Source organism: Piliocolobus tephrosceles, chromosome 7, assembly GCF_002776525.5.
Source record: "Piliocolobus tephrosceles isolate RC106 chromosome 7, ASM277652v3, whole genome shotgun sequence".
Classification (NCBI taxonomy): domain Eukaryota; kingdom Metazoa; phylum Chordata; class Mammalia; order Primates; family Cercopithecidae; genus Piliocolobus; species Piliocolobus tephrosceles.
In genome coordinates, this window is record NC_045440.1 from 111,936,956 (window position 1) to 111,961,439 (window position 24,484).

Sequence of the window (24,484 nt, forward strand, 5' to 3'; positions counted from 1 at the left end):
TGTTGATCTTTATAGTATCCATGGCTCCTTCTATACAAGTATGGTATCCTTTATAGTAGTTCTATATATCTTTCCAACTAGGTGAGGGCATATAATGCATCACTGATTCTTTTTTCCCCTGATCCACACTACTGAATATGTTATATGAGTTCACTAAGCATTTATTTGTTTATTCATTATACATGAGTGATTCAAATGTGTGACTCTAAGCCTAGATTTCTGCAGATACTTTGTTAGTTGTGAATCAGGACTGATATTTCTGGAAGTTTATAGATTAGATGCTTTGAATATAAAGATGCAATAGATTTGTTCCATCAAGTTTAGCCCAGCTTTCATAAGCATGGCTTAAGGCTTCATGGAAGTCTGGGATTTGTGTATCTGCAGCTGTTACTAGGGTGTTATTTTCATCTTGGAATGAGTAGCAGAAATGCTATTTTACTTCATTAACTCTGAAATACAGAGGGTTTAGTCTATGTTTACTAAAAGTTTTTCAATGCCAATTGGAGGCCATAAGAGGTTCTTGGGCTCTGTTTTCCATAATTAACTAATTCTGTGCCTCGCCTCTCTGTTTTCTTTTATAGGAATTACAGCTATTGTTCAACTCACTGGAACTTGGTACAAGTTGGAAGAGTTTACCTCTCATAGTAATCTACAATTCAGTAAATGTAATAACTGCATGACAAGAACTGCTTCCTCAACAGTGAGGTAAAAACGAGGCATAAACGAGGCCAAGAAGACCACCCTGGTGAAGTATGAAAGTAAAGGAGATTTTTAGCAATGAAGACAGAGTGTCCTGAGGTTTTATTCTTATGCATGAGACCCAGATTTCCTGGAAGAGTCCCTCCTAAAGGTTTGGCTCTGCACAGCTACAATATCCCTCCTAAATTGTATCACAGTAGCAGAGACTGGAAGATTGTTTGGATCTCATTGAGTGAGTTGCTTCTATTGCCCATCCCACAAATTATCTGCTTCCTGCTAATCCTCTCATTTGCAGATTCTGCAAACAAACACGGCTTCTGTGTGGATTTCCAAAAAAGTAGGCAGAAGAAAAAAGAGTAGGACTCATGACAGAGCTGTTACATTCCAGCAAACACATGAAGCATTGGATCCCAAAGAGGCCACAGTCTAAGCCTTAGTAATAAGGCATCCAAACTCTGTTACAAACATGTGAAGAGCTATTCTGGACCTTTGCTTCTGAAGTAAAATCTCACAGTCACTTGGCCTCCACAAACAGAAGGCAAACTATTTAGTTTGCTTTGAATGTGAAATGGAAATTGTAAAAAAAAAAACCCCAGGACCAGATGAATTCACAGTTGACTTCTACCGCATATACAAAGAAGAGCTGGTGCCATTTCTACTGAAACTGTTTCAAAAAATGGAGAAGGGACTCCTCCAACTAATTCTGTGAAGCCAGCATTGTACTGATATTAAAACCTGGCAGAGACACAACAAGAGAAAAATTCAGGCCAATATCCTTGATGAACATTGATGTAAAAATCTTCAATAAAATACCAACAAACTAAATCTAGCAGCACATCAAAAAACTAATCCACCATGATCAAGTAGGCTTTATTCCTGGGATGCAATGTTGGTTTAACATGCAAATCAATAAACGTGGTTCATCACATAAACAGAACTAAAGACAAAAACAACACAATTACCTCAACAGATGCAGAAAAGGCTTTTGGTAAAATTCAACATGTTAAAACTTCATGTTAAAAACTCTCAATAAACTAAGTATTCAAGGAAGATACCTCAAAACAATAACACCCATCCATGACAAGCCCACACCCAACATCATACTGAATGAGCAAAAGATGGAAGCATTCCCCTTGAAAACTGGCACAAGTCAAAGATACCCTCTCTTGCCACTCCAATTCAGCATAGTATTGGAAGTGCTGCCATGGTCATCAGGAAAGAGAAAGAAAGAAAATACATCCAAATAGGAAAAGAGGAAGTCAAACTATCCCTGTTTGCAGACAATGTGATTCTAGAAAACCCTATAATTTCAGCCCAAAAGATCCTTCAGCTGATGAACAACATCGGCAAAGTTTTAGGACACAAAATCAATGTACAAAAATCACTAGCTTTCCTATATGCCACCAACAGCCAAGCCAAGAGCCAAATCAGGAAGGCAATCCCATTCACAATTGCTATAGAAAGAACAAAATACCTAGGAATGTACCTAACCAGGGAGGTGAAAGATCTTTATAATGAGAATTATAAAACACTGCTTAAAGAAATCAAAGAAGACACAAGCATGGAAAAAACATTCCATGCTCATGGATCAGAAGAATCAATATCATTAAAACGGCCATACTGCCCAAAGCAATTTATAGATCCAATGCTATTCCTATCAAACTAACAATGATATTCTTTACAGAATTAGACAAAAAACTATTTTAAAATTCATATTGAACCAAAACAGAGCCCAAATAGCCAAGCAAAAAGAACAAAGCTGGAGGTATCATACTACCTGACTTCAAACTATACTCAGTGCTACAGTAACCAAAACAGCATAGTATTGGTACAAAAACAGCCACATAAACCAATGAAACAGAACAGAGAGCCTAGAAACAAGGCCTCACACCTATAGCCAACTGATTTTTGACTAAGCTGACAAAAACAAGCAATGGAGAAAGGATTCCCCATTTAATTAATGGTCATGGGATAGCTGGTTAGCAATATGCAGAAGATCAAAATTGGACCTCTTCCTTATACCATATACAAAAATCAATTCAAGATGGATTAAAGACTTAAATGTAAAACCCAAAACTATAAAAACCCCTGGAAGACAACCTGGGCAATACCATTCTGGATATAGGAATTGGCAAAGATTTCATGAGGCGGACATAAAAAGCAATTGCAACGAAAGTAAAAATTGGCAAATGGGGTATAATTAAACTAAAGAGCTTCTGCCCAGCAAAAGAAAGTATCAACAGAGTAAGCAGAAATCCTGTATAATGAGAGAAAGTATTTGCAAACTATACATCTGACAAAGACCTAATATCCAGCATCTATAAGAAACTTAAACAGATTTACAAGAAAAAACAAATAACCTTTTTAAAAAATGAGAAAAAGACATGAACAGACACTTTTCAAAGTAATACACACATGTAGCCAAAGACCGTATAAAAAGAAAACTCAGTATCTGATCAGTAGAGAACTGCAAATCAAAACCACAATGAGATACCATCTCACACAAGTAAAAATGGCTACTATTAAAAAGTCAAAAAATAACAGATGTTGGTGAGATTGCAGAGAAAAAGGAACACTTATACATTGTTGGTGGGAGTATGAATTAGTTCAGTCATTGTAGAAAGCAGTGTGGTGATTCCTCAAAGAGCTAAAAACAGAACTACTGTTTGACCCAGCAATCCCATTACTGGTTATATAACCAAAGCAATATAAATTATTCCATCATAAAAACACATGCACACATACGTTTATTGCAGCACTATTCACAATAACAAAGACCTAAATGCCCATCAACGGTAGACTGAATAATGAAAATATGGTACATATACACCATGGAATACTATGTAGCCATAAGAAAAGAATGAAATCATGTCCTTTGCAGCAACATGGATCGAGTTGGAGGTCATTATCGTTAACAAGCTAATGCAGGAACAGAAAGCCAGATACCACAGGTTCTCACTTGTAAGTGGGAGCTAAATGATGAGAACTCATGAACATGAACTGGGGAACAACAGACACTGGGGCCTATCAGAGGGTGAAGGTTAGGAGGAGGGAGAGGATCAGAAAAAAGTAACTATGGTATACTACGTGACAAAATTATTTGTACACCAAACCCCCATGACACGCAGTTTACCTACGTAACAAACCTGCACATATACCTCTGAATCTAAAATAAAAGTTTGTTGTGTTTTGTTTTGTTTAAAGAAAAAAAAAACTGGAAATTGTACTTGGTTTTGCCCCTGGCTGTCACAGTGATCAAGGTCTGAGTTTTGTAGCGTTTTCTTCCCAGATATTGCAAACATTCTGTCTACTTCTCTAAAGTAAACTCATTTATTTAATTTTGATATAAAAATCCCTAGGATATTGTTTTTACCACTATCATCCTATGTGCAAGGCACTTTTATCTGTCTTTGGGGTACAAGCACTACCAAAACCAAAAAAATTCTGAGGCAAAGTCTTGCTCTTTTCCTTTGTGCCAACAGACTCATGAGGGTTAAAAATCCTCAGGCTATTCGGAGCCTGATACTTCTTAGAGGTAGCATAGTACACTGCTGGGAGTAAGCCAGGTGCAATGTGTGCAGAGCAGCACTCCCCACAAACTGATTATATCATCTCTGTGTAACCACACACATTTATTAGAAACTTACATGAGAATGCTAATGAACACACCACTGTACAGTCTCCACATTCAAATAGGTTTCCATCTCCTGTTACTTCTTAGTAACCAGAGAGGGAAAAAGGTAAGGATTAAACTGTTACCCACTTGCAAAGACTCTGGAAGAATTTGCAAAGGCTTCAGTAGTTTGGGGAAACACTTACTCCGTCTCTTTTTCTTATTTTTCTTCTCTTTCTCTCATTTACACACACACATAACATAAAAACTCAACTCTGAATCCACAATCATATGAAAACTCCCTTTAATAATATGCTTCTAGTAAAATATATGAAACAGAAACCTCTCCACCCAACCACACAAACTAGAGATACAGAACCACAGAAGTGAAGATCTAGTCATCAATAATTCTTTCTTACAGCTTACCTGCTTCAAATGTGCTGCAATTTGAGTGCAATTTCTTTCATTTTGTCATGAAATAGCATAGAAGCCACAGTTCTCTGAAACAGTTACTTTACACTATGAGTGCACAGAATTCCCACTTAGCTAGGCAGGAAGAGGCTAGGAATATTGTTTTGGTTTGCCGACATGACTCTGCAAAGGGCTGACTTGTGAGAAGCAGGCAATCAAACTCTCTGAACATCTGCATGGAGAATCCCAAGTTCTTAGATGGTTGGATAGGTAGAGTTGGCGTGGAGGTAAAACATACCTTCTGCCTTTGCACCTCTTATCTACTTGTTTGTTACTCTATTTTTTCATCTTCTGACATCCTCTCCATTCCAATTCTAGAGGGATAGCACTTTAAATTGCTCTTCAGCTGCATAATATCCCGGTTATGCTGGCTTCTACTTTCACAATATTCTCAAATAGTATCTCTTCCCTTTTAATAATGCTACCCCTACTTTCTCCTCACGGAGCAATTTCACATGGGTTTTAAGAGAACAGCCTGTTGTCTGAACTAATTCACACTTAAGTATGAATAAGCCTTCTTATTACTTCCAGAATGTCTTCATTATTACCCAAAAAAAATCAATAGTTGGAGACATTTCAGAAACCATGAAGTAAATTAAACCAGGCAGTTTGGGGAAGATTTCCTGGGGTGGTAAAGGCAGTGGGGGTTTGTTTTATTTGGTTCTGAAACAAAGCAAGGTCTGTTACTGAACAAGACACCCTCTAAAGGCTGGGTACTGGGAAGTCACCCAGCCTGAGAGGTCCTAGATGACAGCAGGAAAGGAGAATATCCTTTGGGAAGGGAACACCACAAAATGGGTTAGATATAAAAAAAAGTTAGACATTTTCTAGGCCAATCTTCTCATTGTATTAGTGAGTACAATTAAGGACCACTACTGCCTTAAGGACATTTACATCATTCCACTGTCTATCAAAAAAGGAGGACTTGAAATCTGTAATTACAATTTACTTCTAATGGAGAAGTGATTTTATTTTTGTGTCAACTGCTCCATTGAATCTTTCAGGCATTTTACAGGGAGAAGAGCACAACTGGTGAAGACAGGGAATGGGTGAAGGTGCTGGCCATGGCTTCTCGCTTCACGATGATTAGCATGGCATTTTATCTCTGAGCTTCAGGTCCTCATTGGTTATAATGGGATAATAATGATAATACATACTGCACAGGGTTGTTGTGGTTGTGAACAGTCACTGAGTTAACACAGAGCTTGGGAAATTGCTAGGTAGGGAGGCTCTCTCAAATTTTAGGTCCTTTCTTTCTCAGTCCTTCTCCATTTAAGCCATAGGACACCTGGCACTTGAGATGCAGAATACACACTGGACCTAGATAGACCTTGCATAATCTTGATTTTTTCCATTTGAGTGTTTGTGTGTACGCATCTGTGTATGTGAGGTTAAGGGGATGAGAGTCCCGGAGTCTCTAAGGCCTGGGCATTGGAACTGGACCATGAAGTACATGTCAGTGAATGACAGATTCATTTTTCTCTGCACCACCTCCAAAGAGACATGCAGATTCTTCATCCTCATGGGTGCACCCCTGTATAAACACCATACCAGAGAGGACCTGCTTGTTTAGAGATCATCATTGCATCTCTCACAAAGGCCAAACAAGACAGCATGAATGTCCCTCCCATGAATGTCCCTCACTGGGGGATTGCCACACCTGCTGGCTTGAAAACTCTTAATTTCTCAAGACTGCACCAAAGTCCTAAGCTATCATGAGTCTCTGCATCTAGTCTCTTCATGACTCTTGGCTAAGCAAGCTCAATTTCTTCCTGTCCCTCTCCAGCTAAAGCTGCTTTCACTCACTCCTTTTCTTCTTTTTCTTTTTCCTTTTTTCTCTGCACATATGTCTGTTTTCCAGAGGTTTAACCACAGTGGCATAAATATTTTTTCCCTGAGAGCTGACTATAGGGAAATAAGATAATTCAGTCAACTAGATTTTCTTTTTGCAAGTAGAGAGAACTCAGGGAAGCTTCATTAGGGTGGTACAGCATCCTTCTGGGAAAACGTCAGTCATACTAGTGCAGAGTCCACTAACCAAGGCTACTGATGATTGAAATTAGAAAATCCCTGTGATTCACCAAACCTGAATCCTTGCCTAAAATATAGCACTACGTCTATCATTATCCATTTAAAAAGCCAACTGAAAGAGTCTCAAAAGATTTCCTCAAGCAGAAAAGAATTCCATATTTTCAGGATTGGCAAGATGGCTGTAATAGGGGGTGGTGAGATTGGGGGATGGGAAGGTGGTTGGGGGTGTCAGATGTTTTCCACCCTAAAGGTATGTGCTGATTTTATGTTTCTTACCAGTTTTCTTTAGATCCTCCATGAATAGTTCCATTAGGCACTTTAAATTTAGTTTATAGAACTCATTCCTTACTTGAGAGCTAGAGCTGGTATTTTCATTCCTCTTCTTTTTGGCTTTTTGGCATAATTTTGACTCTTCAGAATAGCCCTTCATTTTCTTCTTTGAAAATTTGTCCTTTCTTTCATTCCTCCTTCCCTTACTCCCTCTCAGTTTTTGAAAATTGAACATTCATAGAATTAGATTGATCATAATTCTCACTTTATAGCAGAATTGACCCATGTCCCACTTTCCTTTTGTATTTAATTCATTCATGTAATTGTATTATTCTGTATGTCCCCATCTCCAAATCCATTTTCCCATCAAAGACATTTATTCTTGTGTATTTAATGTGAGGTTTTCCAAGCCCTCTTATATATTTATTTACATATATATTCATAAGCAATAAATAGTATTGTTATAGGTATGCGCTTTCAATTTACAGAAATGCTCTCATCTGATGTACCTTGTTACTTTTTTTCACTCAACATTATGTTTTTGAAATCTATCAATGTCAATATGTCGCACAAGTTCATTCTTCTTGATTTCCACATATTTCATCAATTTCCCTGTTGATAGCTGTTTAGTTTGTTTCTAACTAGGACAATGCTACAGTGCACATACTACATATATATTCTTATCAGTATAAAAGGTTTCCTTGGCAGGGGATGTTATATAACAGGATTATAGTCACTAGGTTCACAGTAAGCATGTTGTCAACTTTTGTAATTATTTCCAATTTGCTCTTCTGTGTGGCTGCATAAGTATATGCATCCACACAAAGATTCTCACTGCCATATTTTTTAATCATGACTTGAGACTGCTCAACATTTTATTTTGGCTAAAATTATGGGTATGAAGTACTATTTCATTGTGATTTTAGTTTGGCATTTCTCTGATTGCTAGTAAGGTTGAGTTCTTTTTCATTTGTTTATCAGGTACTTATGCTTCCTGTCTGTGGATTGTATAGTCATATTCTCTGCTAATTCTACTATTGGATTTCCCATCTTTTCTTGTTGATTTGCAGGAGACCCTTGTGCAGGCTATGTATTCTTTGCCAGATGGAAATATCATCTCTGGATCTGTCATCAGAGAAAATCAAATCCATAAAACTTCCCCTTTATGGATTTGTGCTTTTGCATCTTACTTCAGATTCTTCCCTGGATGCTGTGAAATTAGCCTTTTATATTTTTATTTTTTTGTTTTGATTTTAATATTGAATATAATACTGCAATTAATATAATGCAATGAAAAAATAAAAAAGTATGAGGATTAGAAAAGAAGTTGATAGAAGTATTTGTATAGAACATTCATAAGAATCAGCAGGAAATTATTAGAACTAGTAAAAATTAGCAAGATATCTGGGTAACATCAACTAATTGCAAAAATTAACTTTAGAAAATCAATCTAATTCACTATTTTAACAGAATGAAGGGAAACAATTATTTAATCATCTTGACAGATGTAGAAAAAGCATTTAATAAATTTAACAACTAATAAAAATATTTATAATAAATCTCATGCAATTCATTTAAAATAGTGGCACATTATGCTCTAAAAAGTAACAATTGTCTCTCTGTCTTTTAAACCAGTTATTATTAAACAGAAACTATAATCCCATATATAATGGCAATAAACCTTAAAAAATGAATAAGACTTTTACAGAGAAATATTTTAATACACTATTGGAAAACACACAAAAAATATCTAAATGAATGGAAAGATATACCACATCTCTGAATGAAAAAATAACATGGTAAAGATAATATTTATTCCCATTCTAATCTGTAAATTTAATGCAATTCAAACAAATATTGTGGATATCCATAGCAATTTAGAAAAGAAGAGGAAAGATGAGAGAGTAAGCCTTAAGATATCAAGGTTTATAGCAAATATGTGACAATTAAATTACTCTAGCACTGTCACAAGAAGAGACAAATAGACTACAAAAGTAGAATAGAGGTTCCAAAATCATGCCTATGTGCAGATGCAAAACTGATAAGAATAGATTAGTTACTTAAATCATTCATGAAACAGTGGATTATTTAAAAACTAATGTTGACCTATAAAATAATAATGACAACACTTATTGAACACTTAATGTGTACTAGCACTGTTTCAAATGTTGAAATATATGTTGACTCGATCTCACAAGAACCATATGAATATTCTTAGCACCATTTTACAGCTGACAAATCTAAAGCACAGGTACAGAGAGATGGATAACTTGAAGACTCCCAAGCATGGATTCCAACCCAGACAGTTTGGCTTCAGTGTTTACATGTATAACAACTATTCTACACATCCATCTCAGAGCTATATTGGCTCACTATAAGTGGAAAAATACAATTTAATCCTTACTTTAAACAACACACACACACACATACACACAGACACACAATAACCTCCAAATGAATTGTCCTGTCCCCTCCCCTCCTTTATTTATGTATGTATTTATTTATTTACTTAACTAATTTATTTTGAGACAGAGCCTCATTCTGTTGCCTGGGCTGGAGTGCAGTGGCGTGATCTCAGCTCACTGCAACCTTTGCCTCCTGGGCTCAAGCGATTCTCCTACCTCAGCCTCCAGAGTAGCTGGGACTACAGGCACCCACCACCATTCCCAGCTAGTTTTGTATTTTTAGAAGAGACAGGGTTTCACCATATTGGCCAGGCTGGTTTCAAACTCCTGACCTTGTGATCTGCCTACCTCAGGCTCCCAAAATGCTGGGATTACAGGCGTGAGCCACCATGCCTGGCCTCCCCTCCTTTTTCAAAAGCCCAGACATAAGCCAATATTTCTGGTCGCTGGTACCTGGCGAAAATCACTCACTTTAAAATATGAATCTAAGAACTCTAAATTTCTTAGAATCTCCCTTTGACTTCTGTGTTCATTTTTAATTTTAGTTTTTCAGTTTCCTTTGCTCAACACCTTATAGAAGAAATGAATTTTCATTAACAAAAATTAACTATTACATTACAAGGATAAAGTAAAGAAGTGATGAACCATGCTGGATCTCCATCAGAATGGAACCTAACATCTGGAAGTACTGTGTACTTCCAGAGAAGTAAGACTTATTTGACAGATAAGTAAGACTATTTAAAAAGGGAATTTTTGCCACATATTGAGCTGAACACCCATGGAAGTTCTTGAGGTCATGTTAGCTAAATGTCAGAATGTTTTCTGAATATCAGTTATGGCAGGAAACAAAATAGCATGTCATCTCTAATGACAGAGTCTAAAAATAAACGTATACCTAGAAATTCAAAAATTCATCTCTACCTCTCAACCAGTTGGAAAAAAAATACTCATGTGGATTTAAGATGCCAACATAGAGATGGAAAAGGTTTCAGTGAATAAAAATATCTTAAAAGTTTACTTTTTTTCTACAGTATATTAAATCATAAATGAAAATATCTCTCTGACACAACTAAGCTCTCTGGGGCTTTAGCATTCCCTTATATTTTCCAATTCACCATCCATTGACTTTCATCCAGTATCTTGTATATAACCTTTTCCTCCATCCCAAGGACAAGGAATTAAATAAGCAGAGTATGGACAGGGAACTCACCCATTAATTGCATCTCTCAAAAACATCTATGAGAGTACATAAACTACCATAAGAACAATAAATTACCATAAACTAAGAACATAAATTATCATAATTAGTGATCATTAAAATCTCTTTTCCTCTCTAATAATTCATTATCCCCAAACTCCTGGGAGCCTTGTTCTCATTGGTCACAAACAGCTCTTGTCCATGCCATTCTGTCCTGAACAATATGAAGTCATGCACATTTTACTCCTAACACATATCTTCTCTCCCATGACCAACAGAGCCAAGGAATGGAACAGTTCTTCCATAATGAATGAGTTTCTCAATCCATTCACACATCCCCTTTATTAGATGATGTTGGATAAGTGGGAGAGAAGGAATTAAGTAGGCAACACATTTTTGCAGGGGGTGGGGGCTGTGCATCTGTGTATGTTAGTTACATGGGCACATACATGCTCATGTATTGTCTTCAGCCCACCAGAGAGTTAACATTTCCACCACCCTCCTTCACAGATAAAAATTGGCAAGGAAGTAGGGTGTAGAAACACACCTGAAATTCCTTAAAATAAACCTCTATGTTTTTGACTTGCCATCTGTAAAACTGTGTTCTTTAATTTTTAAAAAATTTGGCTTCCTAGAAGATATCAATAACACAACCCTGAATCACAGCCAATTTTGAGATTATATCACCTTTCTGATTTGTGCGTCCTACTTAAAAATTGTTCTGGGCAATAAGGGGCTGGAAACTCAGCAAGATAGAAGAAAATGTCTGCCTGCAAGCTCTACTCACATCATGTTTTTATTTGTGAAGGATTTTCATATTTCTTAAATTTAATGAATTTTAATAGAGCTGTAGAAAAATAGAAAAGACCTAGGATTTTTTTAATTGGAATCAAATTTTATGATAGATATACTTGATTATAAGAAGTTAATTTCAAATGTTATTGAATGACCCAATTTCAAATCTTCTGTCCTTACTTTGGGCCTGTAGAGGGGAAGAATGTGAATTTCTGTATGTCATTACAAATATTTGCTTAAAATTGGTATCACATCTTTGATGAACAGAATTTAAGTTCCACTGTAGTGATGTTAGTAATCTAAAAGTGACATAAATACAGTTATTAAATATCCCAAATCATAGGTGACCAAGAGAGTAAGCAGCCTATGGTTTTGAGGAGTCAAGGAATAGTGGTGTGATAATCTTACTAGGACATTCAAGCTGAGTGTGATTCTGAATGTGGTCTTATGATTTAGAGGGACCCTAAACTATTATCTTGTTATAACATACATAGTAAGTGCTTCTTGTAAACCCACGAAATTCCATCTACTAACTTCCTCAACAAAATCAAACGTTTATGCCTGTCATCACTGCAAATCTCAGGGAACCCCAGAAACGTCACTAGGGGTTATTCCACTCATGTTTTCTGTCAATGATATTGAAATATCAGTGCTAACAGCACTTTTCATTTAAGGTTTTGAAAAAAAATGAGACTACTGTAATGAACCATTTTGGAAATTTGGATTTGAGAAACAGTATTCTTAAAACTCTGAGTTTTTCTAGGTAGTTGATCTGATTTTTCACTTATGTAATTCACAGGGTAGACTTAGCACTTTGCCTGTAATTGATATGTGTCCACTCTCCTCATCCCTGTATAGCTTGAAAACAAAGATAATTTCCAGATTTCCAGGCCCTCCCAAGACTATGGAGTGAGTCTAGGACAGTGCACCGTTCAGGATGTGTCCAAGGGACATTGAATAGTAGGATAAAGACAGAGAAAGCTTGATCTATCCAAATTTTCTCTTCCCTGTACTACTTGTGGGGAAGAGGGGTGGGGATGAACGAAACTAGTCTTAGTGAATTGGCCAAAATTCTTGCCTTTAAGTAGCAGCCCGACATTATTATAGTTCATAGTCATTGGAAGGACAATGTCACAGAACTTGAAACTGATCTAAGAGGTCAGGTACGCCCAGAATTTGTATAAGACATTGAATATATCTCATCTCATATATCACACCAATGGATTTGAAAACATCACCCTTTTGTTTTATCTTTACTTTCTCTGTTTTTCAGCTCTCTGTTTCCTTTTTCCTGCTTTCCTGTGAGTTACTCAAGCAATTTTTGGGATTCCATTTTGATGTATCACTAGTGTTTTTGAGTATCTTTGTATTTTCTTCTTAGTGGTTGCTCTAGGTATTACATTATATTTACCTAAGTTAACAGTTACTAGTGTAATTATTAGGTCAGTTAAAGTATAGAAACCTTCCTTCCCTTTATGTTTCTTTACTCGTCTCCATCCATAATATTTTAAATATTTCCTTTCCATGAATTTAGAACCACATCATACATACAGTATTATAATTTTGGCTTCAACTGTTGAACATAATTTAGAAAACTCAAGAAGAAAGAAAAAGCCTATTGTATTTACCCATGTTTTTTTCTACCATATCCTTTCTTCTTTTTTGATGTTCCAAGTTTCCTTTTCTAAAAAAATATTTTCTTTCTGTTAAAGTACTTCTTTTAGCCATTTGTTTAAGGTAGGTCTCCTGGTGAAAAATTCCTTTGGATTTCTTTTATCTGAGAACGTCTGATTTTTCCTTCATTCCTGAAGGACGTTTTGACTGGATATAGGATTCTGGGTTGACAGTTGTTTTCTATGCTTGTAAAATGTTGTTCTACTTACTTCTGGTGCTCATGGCTTTTGGTGAGAAATCTGCTATTATTTGAATTCTTTTCTTACACAGTTTCTTCTTGACTTATGGTGGAGCTGCATCCCAATGAAACATTGTAAGTCAAAAATGCATTCAATTCTGGCAATATAGCAGATGGTCCTGAATTTATAACTAACCTTTTTTTGGACTTTACAATGGTGCAAAACCAATACACATTCAGTAGAAATTGTAACCCTATTGTAAATCATAATGAGCTCTTCAGTTTATGATGGAGTTATGTTCCTATAAACCCAATGTAAAGAAAAAAAATCATAAGTTGAAACATTGTAAGTTATCATAAAGTATGGTTTCTTTTAAAGTGCTTTCAAAAAATCCTTGAAAAAATTAGTTTACAGAAATTTGATTAAATGTCCTGGCATAGATTCTTTGGATTTGTCATATTTGGTATTCACTTAGCTTCTTGACTCTGTAGGTTTGCATACTCTACCAAATTTGGAATGTTTCTCAGCCGTTTTTTTTTTTTTTAGTAATTTTTTCCTCCCTCCTTCCCTTCCTTCCTCCCTCCCTCCCTCCCTTCCTTTCTTCTCTCCTTCCTTCCTTCGTTCCTTCCTTCCCTTCTTTCTTCCTTTTTTTTTTTTTTTTTTTTTTTGAGACAAGGTCTTACCTTGTGGCCCAGGCTGGAGTACAGGGGCATGATCATGGTTCACTGCAGTCTGACTTCCTGGGCTTGAGTGATCCTTCTATCTCAGCCTCCTGAGTACCTGGTACTACAGGCACACACCACCGCACTCAGCTAGCTTTTGTTCATTTTTTGTAGAGATGAGGTCTTCCTTATTTCCCAGACTGGTCTCAAACTCCTGGCCTCAAGCAATCCTCCTGCCTTGGCCTCCCAAAGAGCTGAGATTACAGGCATGAGTCACCATGCCCAGTCTTTTGAATAATTTTCTATTCATGTCTTCTTTCTCCTCTGATCTCGGGACTCCTATGACAAGAATATTATATATTTTATGTTATAGTTTCACATGTCCCTGAAGGTTTTTTTTTCTGGTCTTTTAAAATTTCTTTTTGTTCAAATTTAGTAATTTTTTATTGTTCTATGATCCAGTTCACTGATTCTTTCCTCTGTCACTTCCATTCTACTACTGAACATATCCATTGATTTTTAAAATTTTTAATTTTTATAGTTTTCAGTTCTGCAATTTCCATTTGGCTGTCCTTTGTATCTCTATTTCTTTGCTCAGATTCTCTCTCTCTCTCTTTTTTTATGTAGTTATTTCCTAACACCATAATCTACTTTTTAAAAATTTGTTTTAAGCATGTTTGTAATTGCCTGTTGAAACATTTTTTTGACAGTTACTTAAATTTTTTTTTCCAGATAAGTCTGACATCTCTGTTATTTTAATATTGATGTTACTTGATTGCCTTTTTTATTCAGTATGAAATCTTCCTGGTTCTGGAATTTGAACCTGGATATTTTGAGTACTGTGTACTGAAAACCTAGATCTTATTTAAACTGTCTCTTTTAGCTAGTTTCCTGTTGGCCTGTATTGTCACCTGAAGGGGACACTTCTTTCTACTACTAGATGAAAGTGAGAGGACTCACTCCCCATGAGGCATCCATTGATACTACAGCAGGGGCTTTACCTCATTATTGTTGGGAGGTGATGAAAATCTTGAGTCATAGCTTTTCTCTGACAGTACTCCATTAGAGACAGAGAGAGAGAGAGAGAGAGAGAGAGAGAGAGAGAGAGAGAGACATGTACTTCATTTCTGCTGGGTGAAATTAGCAGTCCAGGATCCCTATGTGGTTTTCACTAATACTGTGAGGAATGCAGAGTCTTGTTACCACATAGTGGGGGTAAATGTTCCGGCCGTCTCCTCAGGTTTTGTTGGTTTTTTCTCTGTGATCACTGTCTTCTGAGGTTGCCAGCTTCTTCAGCTCAAAGTCTGGGATAAATGAGACAAAACAAAAACAGGATAGTCACTACCATATTGTTCCTTGCCCCTGGCTGACTCATCATCTTCTCTCCATCTTTCAGAATCTTGTATGTTTGTTCTATACAATGTCAAAGGTTTTTCTTTGTATTTAGCAGGAAAGGTAAGGAAAAATATGTTCCTTCTCAAAAAGCCCATACTACTTAATCATGAAAGAACAACTCCGTCAGGAACTTCAGTAGTCCCTATAATGCTGGAGAAACTCTTTTGCCTCAATAAAATTATTTTGGAAGATCTCTTCACTAATATTGAGAGCGTCAAGTCGGTTACTTTTTCCCCTCATCATGTTTCTATTTAAATTTTCTTATAAATATTGCATTGTTCTTTTCAGAGGCATATTGGTTTGAACTTTGGGAATCCTTGGTTTCACTGTGGTGTTAGTGAAACCACTGGATTTAAGATATTCCTAGACTTCATTGTAACCAGTGTAACCAGTATATTGAGTTGGGTGTAGGCATGAAAATCTTTTATTTTTCCAATATATCTCCATCTGAGATTCCAGTAAATTCTCACAATGTGACTTTTTGTGATAAAATTCCAAGTTGTTTTGTAGATATATGTAGAAATGTAATATAATACTCTATATAGTGAGGAAAAAAATTGAATTTCTTTTTTTTTTTTTTTTTTTTTGAGACGGAGTCTTGCTCTGTCGCCCAGGCTGGAGTGCAGTGGTTGGATCTCAGCTCACTGCAAGCTCTGCCTCCCGGGTTCAGGCCATTCTCCTGCCTCAGCCTCCCCAGTAGCTGGGACTACAGGCGCCCGCCACCTTGCCTGGCTAGTTTTTTTGTATTTTTTAGTAGAGACGGGGTTTCACTGTGTTAGCCAGGATGGTCTCGATCACCTGACCTCGTGATCCGTCCGTCTCGGCCTCCCAAAGTGCTGGGATTACAGGCTTGAGCCACTGAGCCCAGCGAAAAAATTGAATTTCTGCTTTACATCCTATATAAAGATAATAAATCCATCAGCTTATTTCTGGACTATTTATTTTGCCCCATTAGTTTTTCTTTTTGTCTGTTTCAAACCAGTTATACTCTTTTATTGCTCTTTCTAGTTTGTCTCAATATCTGATATTAAGTCACAGCTATTTGGATATTTTATTCCTCCATAAAACTTTAAAATGTAAAGTTCCCCTAAAAATTTCTATGGACTTTTAAAAAACCTTGGTATTGTATTAAATTTAAATGTGGTATGTTTATTCGGTTCTTTTTTGATAATTAAAAGTGCTTGAACGATTCCATATCACCAATACCTTGTCCACTTTTTATTCATTTATCCTCATTTTATAGTTATGTGATTTCTGTAATGTGGTAGTATATTTATAAATTTGATTAACTCTTATTAGTTTCAATGGTTTGTTGTTTCAGTATTTTTTTCTGTACGTTACTGTATCATCTGGACATGTCTCGCACCTTCCCTTGCAATCATCATAACACATACTTCTCTTTCTTCCTGCATTAAGATGTGTATTATCAGAGATGATAGAAATTTTTATTTTGTTCTAGTTCTTAAAAGATAATGTAGTTAAACTTGGGTTTTTAGTAGATAGACTTATCAAGTCAAGGAAATTCCTTTCACTCAGTTTTCTGAGAATTTATTCATGAATATGTATTGAACTTTATAAAATATTATTTTCCTCACCTATTTAGAAGACTTTATGATTTTTCCTTTAAATTAATGCTGTGAATTTCATTAATAAGTTATCTAATATTGAACAATCTTGGATTATTTGAATATACCATACTGAATCATGATATATTATTTTTTTTACAACTAGATACAGTCTTCTGATAATTTATTTACAGATTTTTGCATACTTAAAAATATTCATAATTTTCTGTTCTTCCATTGTTCATCTATTTTTGAATTTCAGGTTACACTAGCTTTATAAAATAAGTTGAGCTGCTTACCTTTTTCTTCTATTATTCTGGAACAACTTGTATGTGAAAGGGGTTATCTCTTCTTTAAAGTTTGGTAGCACTCAACTGCAAAACCATGTGGGACCAAGGTTTGGTCATTTTTTTGAAGGAAGTTTTCTTGATTCACATATGCAGTGATTTAATGGCGATTCATCTAGTCAAGTATTATATTTCTTCTTGAGTTTTTTTTGGCATATTATATTTTCCCCAGAAATATATCCATTTAAGCTAGGTTTTCAAATGTCTTGGTATATAGCTTTAATAATATTTTATTACTTTAAAAATCTCTAATACATCTATAGCTTATTGCTAGTAATTTTTTCCGTATTTTTAAAGGCAGTATTACCAGGGTCTTTTCTGTTTTATAAATATATTCAAAGAATTACCACTTAGTTTTGTTAACTATCTTTATTTAAAATAAGCTTTATGTAATTGTTTTCTGGCTCTATCTTTGACTCATTTATTTTATAGCTTTCTTATTTTTAAGTAGATTTAAAACTTAAAATATTCTTTTAACATACACCGTGATGCAGCATTTGGTAGGTAGTGTTTACACTGTCATTCAGTTTGAAGTATACTATAATTTCTACATTATTTCTTCTTTGTCTCAAGAGTACTTAGTTGTATATTTTCATATTCCATATATATTTGATTTTTAAAGCTATTGGATTATATTAAATTTTTATTTTTATCATATTATTGTTAGAGAGCATAAAGATACCTTTATGCTATTAATTACTTGGTATTTTTTGAGACTTCTTTTGTGTCATAGTTGTTCTAGTACTAGTTAGTTTTTACAAATGCTTCATATGTGCTAAATATACATTCTCTCTTTTTTTGTTGTTGGCTGTAAATGTCTCTATAAGCTATTAGTTCAAAATAACTGATTATGTTATTAAAATTTTTTATGTATTTATTTATTTTTGGTTGCTTTAAACTATTAGTTTCTGAGAGAACTGGATTACAATTTCCAGCTACAAATGTCTTTATAGTTTTAAAATTATTATTTTCTATATTTTGAGACTATATTGTTAGGTGCATATATATTAATGATCATTATTTTTTCTTAATCTCTGATTCTGTGTCCTAGGATATAATGTTCTTCTTTGCATGTGTGTGAGGGTCAGAAGGCATTTTTGTTAGGATAAAAGATATAGAAATTTACAGATTCAGTTACACAAAGTAGGAAACCATACATCATATCACTTCTTAGAATGAACATTTTGCTGGGCATATCAATTTTGGCATTTTCCTTCTTCTTTTTTTCTTTTAAAAAATCTGCCTACCTGACTACTGGTGCATAATTCTGCCAATATATCTCTTCACAACAGGTCCCAAATGACTGGTACAAAAAGCTTCAATACTTTTCTTTTGAGCATTTATTCTGAGACTGGGTAAAGATTAATTTCCTGGGTACAGATATTTCCCACCAGAACATGCTTCTGGGTGCTTGAAATCTAATCCATCTCTGACTTAACATTTTACATTTCTGGGCCGGGCGTGATGGCTCACACCTGTAATCCCAGCACTTTGGGAGGCCGAGGTGGGCGGATCATGAGGTCAGGAGATCGAGACCATCCTGGCTGACACCGGTGAAACCCTGCCTCTACTAAAAAAATACAAAATTAGTCGGGCGTGGTGGCAGGCACCTGTGGTCCCAGACATTCGGGAGGCTTGAGGCAGGAGAATGGCATGAACCTGGGAGGCAGAGCTTGCAGTGAGCTGCTGAGATGGAGCCTCTGCACTCCAGTCTGGGCGACAGAGAGAGACTCTGTCTCAAAAAAAAAAAAAAAAAAAAAAAAAAACAAAAAACAAAAAAAAAACCCCAAGATTTTATTTTATATTTCTGCATTATTTATGCAATAGACTTAACTTACAAAAATACTTATTTAAACCTATTAGGGTAATGGGGAAATATACTGTATCTAAACTGTAAAAAAAAGAAAACCTAAACTTTGAGAAATCATGAGACAGTTACCAATTGGCATTGTTAGTAATGAATTTATTTTTTAGAGCACACATGTTTCTTTTTCTCCAACATTATGAATAAATTGCCTTTTGTAAAGCTAATTGGTTTCATTTGTATGGTCATTTCTGAGTCTTCAGGTTACTTAATCTATTAAAAGCATTTGTCAAACTTGATTCATTACTCCTCCTCCAAATACTTTCTCCGATTGTCTTCTAAGACAAAATTTTCTAACTTTTCTCAGACATTACTTCTTCTTAGTTCCCTTTTTCTGATTCCTTTTTATCTTTCTGATCTGTAAAGGTTGAAGTGTTCCAGGGCTCAGTTTTTGTCTCTTCTCCATTTACTCCTGCATGATACACAATCTGATTAAGTGCTATGGTTTTAAATAACATTTATATGCTTATTACTCTTGAATTTATTTATATTTGGTTTAACTATATACATTTTTGACATCCTTTTTTTGATATACAAACATGGCAATTTTATATGATTAAATATATAAAACTATATATTTGTGTGTGTGTGTGTATATGCGCTCTATATACATATTGATTTGAACGTCTAAAACTTAGGATGTACAATTAGCTGACTCCTAAATTCTTGTCCTCTAGTCTCCTCATAGAAATCTACTCATCTGATGATACTTCCTGCGTTCTGTGAATTCCCAATCTATCATCAAATTCTGTCAATTCTATCTGTAAAATATATCCCAAATCCAATCAATCCTGACCAGTCTTACTGCTCCCAATTTAGCTGTAAACTGTTGTGATACATGAACATAGAGTGTGGAATGATGGAAAATGGCTACTCAGAAGGGTGAAGGGGTAGAATGGATGACAAAAAATTACCAAATAGGTACAATGTACGTTATTTGGGTGATGGATACTCTAAACCTTATTTTGCCGGTGCACTATCTATGCACGTAACAAAATCACACTTGTACTCCATAAATTCATAAGTAAAGTGTTGTGGTAGCCTGTATTAGTCAGGTTTCCCCAGAGACACAGAACCAACAGGATATGCGCGCGCACGCGCTTGTGTGTGTGTGTGTGTCCTATATATCCCATAACACACATATATTTTTATTATGAGAATTGGCTCATGCAATCATAGAGGCCCAAAAGTCTAATGATATGCGGTCTGCAAGCTGGGGAATGAGGAAAACCGGTGGTATAGCTCAGTCTGAGTCCAAAGGCCTGAGAACTCAGTGTTGGGGAGTGATATAAGTCCTGGAATCTGAAGTCTTGAGAATCAGGAGCTCCAATGTCTAAGGAAGGAGGATGAATGCTCCAGCTTAAGAAGAGAGAGAGAATTCACCCTTCCTCCACCTTTTTGTTCTATCGAGGCCTTCCAAGGATTGGATGATGCCTGCCCACATTACTGACAGCAGATCTTCTTTACTTTGTCCACTGATTCAAATGCTAATCTCTTCCAGTAATACCCTTTCACACACCCAGAACTAATGTTTCACCAGCTATCTAAAAAATCATTACAGGAGCTTCCCTTCATTGGTCTTTTATTTGTATAACATGTTACTTGAAGAATGAGTCGACTCATTTGTGAAATGTTAGAAACCATGGCTCGCTATTGGTGGTGATGGTTGGGTGAAGGGAAGCAGTAGGGCTAAAATTACTCATTTTTTTCCTCAGGATATAACTTCTTTGCTATAGTCATGGTGTGTTCTAAGCGGCCCACAACACTTCTAGTAATATGCTTTTCCACTTGATAGATATTGTAATTGCTGTGTCCTCTCCTCCTTCCTTGACCCACATTCTTTGTGCAGCTTGGACTTACAATTTTAATGATACCACATTATACTGTACTCAAAACCATTTACCGTTATAAATAAACACTTAACTTAGCTAATGGACCAAGGTAATGTCCTTTTTTTTTTTTTTTTTTTTTGAGTCTCAATCTGTCACCCAGGCTGGACTGCTTCCTGAATTCAAGTGATTCTCCTGCCTCAGCCTCACGAGTAGCTGAGACAGGAGTGTGCCACCACTCCCGGCTGATTTTTTGGTTTTTGTTTTGCATTTTCAGTAGAGATGGGTTTTTGCCATGTTGGCCAGGCTGGTCTCGAACTCCTGACCTTGAGTAATCCCCCCGCCTTGACCTCCCAAAGTACTGGGATTACAAGCGTGAGCTACCGTGCCCGGCCCAATGTAATGCCTAGACTCTTCTTCCCTTCGAATGAGTTTCTTTTCAAGCAGTATAATGCCTGGGAAGCTAAGCAAGAGTCATTATCCCCAGATTTCTGGGCCACTCCTCAATCCCAAGAGGCCCAGGCATGTTTCTTTTACCATCAGTCCCCTGAAATTCTCATGAAAATACAACCAGTAGGTCTACCTTCCTCCCCTGCCTGCTAAGACATGCCTGGAATACTCTTCACACATTACTAGAAATCACTTTAAAAATTGAGATGATATGCAAATTTTTACTTTAGACAAAATGAATAAAGCTAAGTTGCTGTTACATTTGGAAGAAAAAATGGACAACTTTATTGTGTAAGTTTATTAGGAGCTATGCATCATTTCCAAATTCAGGAAGTCATGGTTTCCTGCTAGTACTGACTAAAAAGCGGTGGCTAAATGGATTGGTAGAGCTAATTAGGTCATTTAAAATTATTGTTTCCACTTCTTTCAATAAAGGATATATTTATTTTCTTTGTAATATTTAAACACAGCAGTTATAATTTAAACAAATAAGTAAAAGAATGCACAGACTTATTCACGAAACAAGCCCACTGTTTTATATTTTAATTTTTTTTAGCTGCATTCAATGAATTCCGGTGGGATTTGGTTAGTTTATTTTCTTTTCGGTTTTAGTTAGGAATCCCTACTGTCATTGTAGGTAGCTATGCTAGAGGAATAGTTATGTTTTTATTTGATTACATTTAATGTTAGTGATTTTTTATTTAATTAAATTTTAGTGATGTTATATTCTCAGTTGGATTTTGTTTTTAAAGAGCGGAGCAGGCCGCTGCCACAAACACAGCGGTGCTGGAGCCTAGAGGAGACCCGGGCTACCGCTTTGCCTCCCCTGTATCTCACTGCCAGTTGCTTCCGTCTTTGGACCTGTTCCAACAATCTGTTAAAACATGGTGGATTACTATGAAGTTCTAGGCATGCAGAGACATGCCTCAACTGAGGATATTAAAAAGGCATATCGAAAACTGGCACTGAAGTAACACCCAGATAAAAATCCTGAGAATAAAGAAGAAGCGGCCGGGCGCGGTGGCTCACGCCTGTAATCCCAGCACTTTGGGAGGCCGAGGTGGGTGGATCACGAGGTCAGGATATCAAGACCATCTTGGCTAATACGGTGAAATCCCGTCTCTACTAAAAAAAAAAAAAAAAAATTAGCTGGGCGCGGTGGCGGGCGCCTGTAGTCCTGGCTACTGGGGAGGCTGAGGCGGGAGAATGGCCTGAACCCGGGAGCCGAGATTGCGCCACCGCACTCCAGCCTGGACGACAGAGCAAGACTCTGTCTCAAAAAAAAAAAAAAAAAAAAAGCAGCAGAGAGAAAATTCAAACAAGTAGCCGAGGCCTGTGAAGTGCTGTCAGATGCTAAAAAGCAGGACATCTATGAAAAATATGGCAAAGAAGGATTAATTGGTGGAGAGGAGGTGAAAGTCATTTTGACAGGTCCTGTGAGTTTGGCTTCACATTCCCTAACCCAGATGATGTCTTCAGGGAACTTCTTGGTGGAAGTTTTTGACTTCTTTGGATTTACTTCATTCAGGTCACTAGGTCATGGGAGTCTCACTTCATTCTCTTCCACCTCATTTGGTAGTGATGGGCAACTTCAAATCGCTATCAACTTCTACTAAAATAGTTGGTAGAAAAATTACTACAAAGAGGATTGCCGAGAATGGTCAAGAAGGAATAGATGTTGAAAAAGATGGCTAAAGTCCTAAACGATAAATGGTAAGAAGCAGCTTCTGGCTTGGGTAACAAGTAATTCAATGCATGCATTTAACAGAAATATCAAACAATGACAAGTGTCATTTGAGGATTAACAGGAACCTTTTTTTTTTTTTTTTTTGAGACAAAGTCTCGCTCTGTTGCCCAGGCTGGAATGCAGTGGTATGATCTCGGCTCACTTCAACCTCTGCCTCCTGGGTTCAAGGGATTCTCCTGCCTCAGCCTCCAGAGTAGCTGGGACTACAGGTGCATGCCACCAAGCCCAGCTAATTTTTTTCATATTTTTAGCAGAGACAGGGTTCTGCCCTGTTAGTCAGGATGGTCTTGATCGCCTGACCTTGTGATCTGCCCACCTCGGCCTCCCAAAGTGCTGGGATTACAGGCTTGAGCCACTGCGCCAGGCCAACAGGAACTTCTTTTTAAGATTTCAAACAAACACGACTTTCAGTGTAATTGTATCTAAAGTATTTATAAACAGCTCATCAGAGCTCATATTTATCATAGACTTTTGAGTTTATTGTTGGGATCTTTTTTTTTTTTTTGTCTTTTTTTTTTTTTTTTTTTTTTGAGAAGGAGTGTTTCTCTGTCGTCCAGGCTGGAATGCAGTGGCGCGATCTCAGCTCACTATAAGCTCAGCCTCCTGGTTCACGCCATTCTCCTAGCTCAGCCTCCGGAGTAGCCAGGACTACAGGCGCCCGCCACCACGCCCGGCTAATTTTTTGTGTTTTTTTTTTAGTAGAGAAGGGGTTTCACCGTGTTAGCCAGGATGGTCTCAATCTCCTGACCTCGTGATCTGCCCGTCTCGGCCTCCCAAAGTGCTGGGATTACAGGCTTGAACCACCGCTTCCGGCCTTTTTTTGTCTTTAAAGTTGTTGAAATCCCTGTGTGCACTTTGCCTTTTTAGTAAACTTACTCCAAGGTGAGACTTTACCCTTTTGTAGTAGGAAGAGATTGCATGCTAACACCAGCATGGATCTGCTTTTCTGTTGTGTCTGAAATGTGAGCCTCCTAGTATTGTCCTGCTGTGAAATTAACATTGACAGGATGAATCTTCTACAGCAACAGTCTTCAACATTTTTGGCACCAGGGTCCAGTTTCATGGAAGACAATTTCTGCATGGATGGGGTGGGAGTGGGGGATGGTTTTGGGATGATTCAATCACATTACCTTTCTTGTGCACTTTATTTCTATTATTACTATTACACAGTAATATATAATGAAATAATTATACAACTCATCTTAATGTAGAATCAGGGGGAGCCCTGAGCTTGTGTTCCTGAAGTCCCATTTGGGAGTGATGGGAGACAGTGACAGATCACCAGGCATT

General features: G+C 36.6%; 1 pseudogene; it reads left to right on the forward strand.

The window, feature by feature from the left end:
* Positions 1–22,331: 22,331 nt before the first annotated feature.
* LOC111550027 lies at positions 22,332–23,142 on the forward strand (annotated as a pseudogene).
* Positions 23,143–24,484: the final 1,342 nt, after the last annotated feature.